General features: G+C 44.2%; 1 pseudogene; it reads left to right on the top strand.

Moving 5' to 3' along the window:
• Positions 1–4,953: 4,953 nt before the first annotated feature.
• Positions 4,954–5,074, top strand: LOC142181415 (5S ribosomal RNA; annotated as a pseudogene).
• The last annotated feature ends 1,494 nt before the right edge of the window (positions 5,075–6,568 follow it).

The raw sequence follows: 6,568 nt of genomic DNA, 5'->3' as shown, positions 1-6,568 counted from the left end.
TCTTGGTACAGCTGTCTAATCACCTAGTACGGAATCGTACAATCATATTCCGGGATTTGCACCATGACTTTGGGGACGTGGCAGGAATCTAACTCGTTCTGGTACAAATCCATAACGGTACTATTTCGGGTTCGAGCACACTCGACCCCGGTATGTATCGTGCTCCGCCTTCAAACTCGAGTCTGGTCCCTCGAGCTCGAACTTGATCTTGTCCGGACTCGGACTTAGGATGGGCCCTCGAGCCTGTAAGTCAGAGGTATACGATTTTGACCGCATACAGATAGTCACCGCGTTTCTTAGAGTAGGATGATAAGAAACAATTTGATTCTCGTTTTCCTGAAGTCTTTAATGATGACATCATTTCCGTGATGCAGGAATTTGAAGTGACCGAAACGTCCAGTCAGTCTATTTTTCCATAACATTGAATGCACACAGGTATTGGTCGGCCACTAGCGCCGCCGAACCATCGTTGCCCTTCTATAAATATGAGGCGATTCCTTTAAGTAAAGAACTTTACTCTTTCTTGACACATTTCCCTTCTTCATCTCTTCCTAATCACCTGTTTCCACCACCTCTTTAAGCGCCGGAAAATGCCAAGCTCTTGTAAGAAACACCACTTTCCTGTACAACCCGTATTTTTTAGCTTAAAATTGTGGCTAAAACTTCCAAAACGGTCCCCAAAGAGGATAAAGCGTCGTCTTCTTCTACCTCCCGGCCGGCCAAACCGGTGGCGCTGCCAACTCTTGAGAAAATCACCCCCGACCCTTGTATAATTAAGAAGGACTTTAGTATTGAAACATCCCCCCGACATCCTAAGTCGATGCGAGCATGCATCTCGATATCTTCGCTTGATATCTGAGAAGCACCTTAAGGATATGAAGAAGGACTACAGCTGGGGAGATGAGGTCGTGATTCAGATCCCGAGCCCCGAGGAAAGCATTACTACCCACGTGGAGGGGTTTTTAAGTGTTTACACTTACCCCTTCATATTGGGTCCACTTGATCCGATGGTGATTGGCTTTTGCAAAACGTACAAAATCACCTTCGGCCAGATTCACCCCTCTTTTTGGCGCATCATGGTCATGCTGCATTATTTTTCCGAAAAGGCCGATGGATTGGAATTCACCCTCAACCACCTGATTCAATTGTACCAGCCCCAGCTGTTTCGAGGGCTTGTCAAGTTGCAATATCACACGAAGAAAGCCTTCTTTACCAGCAACGATGAAGCCAAGGATCTGGGCTGGATGAGCCGGTTCATCAGAGTAAGGACTTCGGATGTCATTCCTCGGGACAAAATGCCGTTCCCGGAGAGATGGAATTACAATCGTAAGTGGAGTCCTTCTTCCTAATATCTATATATACTCAACTTCCACATCCCATAATAATATTTTTATCTTTTATGCAAATGTTGCTTGGACACCTCTCGTTGTCCCCGATCTCGAAGATTGGGTTCGAAAGTTAGCCGCAACCTCCCCGTATGATGAGCACAAATGGCGCGAATTATCGAAGGGCTAGTAGGAGGACAAGAATCATGGTAAGTGCTTTTCTCAAGTTTCAAATATTTTTCATATGTTGGTGACATCAACTTATTCACGTTTACTTGTGTAGGCCTCGGAGATGTATCCGAGATAAGGCCGGCCCCGCCTGGGGAAGGGACCAAGTCTTCAATCCTGAAGTATGAGAAGGACAACAAAAGAAAAAGGGTTTCGAAGCTTGAAGACCCTCAATACAGGAAAACCCCTGCTCGAAGGCTGCGGAAAAGATTTGTTCAAACGGGTGCAAATTCGGCCCATGATTCCCTAGATGAGGAAAATGATGGTGAAGAGTTAGCGTTGGTTCCTCGAACCAGGAAACCAATCGAGGCCGCCAAGCCTTCCAAACTGGAGACCTAATCCCGTGGTGAGGGAACCCCAAAGAAAAATGCGGGCAAGGCCCCCGTGTCCCCGGATGTTGAGATCGTTCCTCCTCCTTCAACAAATGTACCTTAGAGGGCAAATGCAGAGACCCTCAAAGCCAACGAGAACGCCCCAAGTGAAGAGCTCGGGGCCGCGACAACGTGTCATTCCCTTTCTTTGCCAACTTATTCTGAGGGGGAAATCGAAGAAGCTAACACTCTGCGTATGCCTGATCCGAGCAAGGTCCTCGAGGAAGATCCCTTTCAGGATTGCTTTTCTGGGGTCGAGGATGCCACTGACCTTAATGATGCATCCACCATCTTCGAAGAGGCTCAACATCTTCTCTCTCTGGTAAATACTTACTTTTATTACAGTAATTTTCTCTTTCCTCCTTTTCCTTTGACTGATATATCTTCATTTCATTTCATGTATAGGCCATCGTCAAATTTAGAGCTGAGCTGAGCCAATGTGAGGCCGAGCTTAGGAAAGTTTCGGGCAAAGAGAAGGCCCTAAGGCTCCTCTGTAGCAAAAGGAAGAGGAGCTTAAGGATCTCTGGGCCGAATTAGCCAAAGCTCAAAAAAATGAGTCTGAGCTAGATGAGTAGGTAACTGTGATTTTAATAGAGTACGGCCTTCTTGGCCCTACTTCGGATAACACTTTGATATCTCAGCTGCAACAAAAGCTACTGATGATTGGGCAGCTCCGAGACGAGGTTGATCAAGTTAAAGCTGATTGTCATCGATGGAAGGAGAGCATAAATCAACTTGCTACCGATAAGGAAGCCGTCACAACCCAACTGACCTCGGCTAAAACTCAACTCCGAGGATTTAAAGTGAAGGGTCTGGCCCAGGCCAAGAAAATTTAGGAGTTAGAGGTAGAGCTAGCTAGAGCCCAGGCTGAAGTTGTATAGGCTAAGGCTGAAGCTGAGAAGATGAAGGTTGCGACTGATAAATCCATTACCGTATACTTAAGGGATGCCGCGGCCGTTCAAGCTGAGTTGAGGGAGGCCTCCGACCGGGAAAATGGAGCAATGATTTGGCCAAGTGCCAAGCCCAGAGGGAGACTCTCGAAGTAATCCATGCTCGATGGTTCGACCTTGCCGAAGAGATAGCCGAGGCAAAGGTGCGGGAAACCGATGCCAGGTTTCTTGTCTCTTCCAATAAAGAGGATGTAGTGAGTGGCTCCGGTGACGGGAAAGGTGAAGAAGATGTTCCCGAGGGAGATGAGGCTCCTGAAGATAGAGATGCTGAAGGTGCAGCTCCTGAGGATGGCGCTCCCGGGGATATGACCCCAAAAATTAGGTTCTCCTTTTCTTTTCTGTGCAAGGGCCCCTTGCGGGTGTAGTAAATATGTTTTGTAAAACTTCCCTTATGAATATAAAGAATCTTTTTGTTCTATCCTCGACTTTTCTTGAATTTTATTTTATTCTCATTTGTGGAAGATTTTGATAATTCAAATAATCGGCTCGAGTATCGGTTCAGACTCAAAACGTAATAAAACTTAAGTTTTTATTTGATCAATATAATAGCCCTTAGGGTTTTGTTAATCCTCGAGCTAAATTCAAATCGATTTGATGTGATCTCGGGACGTCGGAGATCTTGAGTCTGAGTTGAGTGAGAACGAGATCTCGACCTTTATATGTTTTGGCCTTAGGATTTTTTAAGTTGGCCCTTGGGATCTTATATATCGGCACTTAGGCTATTTATGTTGGCCCTTAGGCTTTTATACATAGGCCCTTAGGCTCTTTATGTAGGGCCGTTTCGGCCTTTAAAATGACTATAATTTTTCCCTCTTTTCGGCTAAAAGACTTAGCAAAAATTTTTGTATGCCTTAGCATGTCTTTTTTGTACCCGTTTGGGTTTTTCGAAGGTTCGACGTATCGGAACCTTATTAGTAATTTATTTGTGTAAACATCATCGAATACCTCTTGAGGTTTTTTCAACGGCCGAATTTATCGAAGCCCTTATATTTTCGAGGACTGATTTTATCGAAGTCCTTTATATTCTGCTTTTGCCGAGGGCAGCCTAATTTAACTGGTTTTTCAATGTTCAAAGGCTTTTAATTTATGGTAGAAGTTGGACGTCTCTGAGCCGCAATATTTTGGCCGTATCCTTTATATGACCGTAGTCTTTAATATGGTCGTAGCCTTCGGGCATGTCACTTCGACTTTTTTCTTGATAACTTTTCAAACTTGTCTGAAAAGTTAGTCCCTGAGTACATTGGCCTTGACCTTTGTTTCGAGAGGGTGCCTCTTTGAGGTCTTATGTGTCTGAGTTTTTGGTGACTCAGATGTTTGACCATCGATGACAGTCCCCGAGTATTTTGGGGTACATTTGTGTTTTGGCTCTTGAGTCTCTTCCCGTAGGATTGTAAGTGTAGAGCTCGTATGATAGAAAACTTCTTTGAGAAACAAAGTGTTTTTGATATAACTAGAATGCTTCTTCAAATAATTGATACAAGCGTACATGCTTTGCCGTCGAGGCTCGACTATTCTATATGGACATGGTTCATTTGATTGTTTGGCCTATTACAAAGTTCACCTATCGAGGCCCTCTTAGACGTGAAGTATTTTCCTCAAAAGATAACCACCTGAGGGTGATACCCCCAGTATTCGAGGTTGATTGAAAAGAAGCCTTGGATACTATTGTGTTTTTCTTATGTAGCACATAGTTGTTTCCTCGTTAGAAACCTTGCCAGTAAGACCCATTTGGGAAAAAATCCGATCTAAGGGAAAACGAATGCAACACATGCTTTAAAACCTAAGGCCTTCATGTAAAAAAACAATGTCTTCGAGATCGTATGCCTTCGATAGCTTTGATCGAAAATCTGTAATGAGTTTGTTTCAAAGTCGAATAGACAAAAGGATAAAGTCATACCTTAGCAGTAGTACCATTTGAGAAATGATATGTTCCAATTGTTTGGTAGTTGTTCACCTTCCATTGTGCTAAGTTTGTAAGATCCTTTACCAACAACTCCGAAGACTCGGTACGGTCCTTCACAGTTAGGGCTCAATTTCCCTTCACTTGGGTCTCGAGTATTGAGGGTGACCTTTCGTAGAACTAAGTCCCCGATTCCAGCACTAATGCACCGGATCCCATCAGAACTCCGAAGTTAAGCGTGCTTGGGTGAGAGTAGTACTAGGATGGGTGACTCCCTAGGAAGTCCTCGAGTCCAAAGTGTCGAAGGTTGGTCCTTCTATTGTAGTATTTTTCAATCCTTTGCTTCTGCGCGGCCATCCGAACAAGCACTGCTTCTCGATTTTCATCTAATAACTCGAGGCTAACATTCATGGCCTCGTGATTTGAACCCTCTGATACATGCCGAAACTTGGCGATGGGTTCTCCAACCTCGACAAGGATGAGGGCCTCAGAGCCATACATTAGGGAAAATGGAGTGGCCCCGTACTAGACTTCGATGTAGTCCGATATGCTCAAAGGACCTCGGGTAAAACTTCTCCCTATTTCCCTGTTGCATCGTCTAGTCTTTTCTTCAAGTTCTGAATGATAGTTTTATTTGTTGACTCGGCCTGTCCGTTTTCGGTTGGGTGGTACGGTGTCCTAAAATTCTCTTTATTTTATGTGCTTCGAGGAACTCCGTTACCTTTCTGCTGATGAATTACTTTCCATTGTCACATACAATCTCGGCAGGTATCCCGAATCGACATATTATATGGTCCCAGATAAAGTCAATAAGTTCTTTTTCTTGGACTTTCTCGAAGGCCTGTGCTTCCACCCACTTAAAAAAATAATCAGTCATAAACAAAATAAATTTAGCTTTACTTGGGGCCGTTGGTAAGGGTCAAACTATGTCCATTCCCCATATAATGAAAGGCCACGGGGATAGGACTGAATGGAGTTGTTCTCCGGGCTGATGGATCATCGGTGCAAATTGCTGACCTTATCACATTTTCTGACAAATTCCTTAGTATTTTTTTCCATGGTATCCCAGTAGTAACCTGCTTTGATAATTTTGTGGACCATAGACTCGGAACCGGAATGGTTCCCACAAGTGCCTTTGTAGATTTCTTGTAGAACATAATCATTTCCCCTTGGCCCCAAGCATACCGCCAATGGTCCATCGAATGTTCTTCGGTACAATGTCCCATATTCTTCTAATGCAAACCTAACAGCCTTGGCTCGTAAGGCCCTCGATTCTTTGTGGTCCAATGGGAGTTTTCCACTCTTCAAATAGTCGTTATACTTATTCCTCTAGTCCCATGCTAAACTCGTTGAATTTATCTCGGCATGACCCTTTTTAACCACGGACCTCAGTAATTGGACGATAGTCCCCGGGACGATGTCATCTTCTTCGACCAAGGATCCCAGATTAGCAAGTGCGTCGGCCTCATTATTTTGTTCCCGAGGCACATAATCCAGAGCCCACTCTTTGAAGCGGTGCAAAGTTACATGTAGCTTGTCCAAATACCGTTTCATTTTATCCTCTCGAACCTCAAAACTTTTGTTCACTTGGTTTACCACAGATAAAGAATCGCACTTGGCCTCAATGACTTCCTCTCCCAAACTTTTAACTAGCTCGAGACATGAAATTATGGCCTCATACTCGGCCTCATTGTTAGTTAATCTTGGAGTTTTGATGGATTGCCTAATGGTATCACCCATGGGTGTCTTCAAGACAATGTCAATTCCAGGCCCTTTCACATTCAAGGCACCATC

This window comes from Nicotiana tabacum, chromosome 5 (assembly GCF_000715075.1).
Source record: "Nicotiana tabacum cultivar K326 chromosome 5, ASM71507v2, whole genome shotgun sequence".
Lineage (NCBI taxonomy): Eukaryota > Viridiplantae > Streptophyta > Magnoliopsida > Solanales > Solanaceae > Nicotiana > Nicotiana tabacum.
Note: the sequence above shows the minus strand (reverse complement) of the source record. Positions and strands in the feature narration are given on the sequence as shown.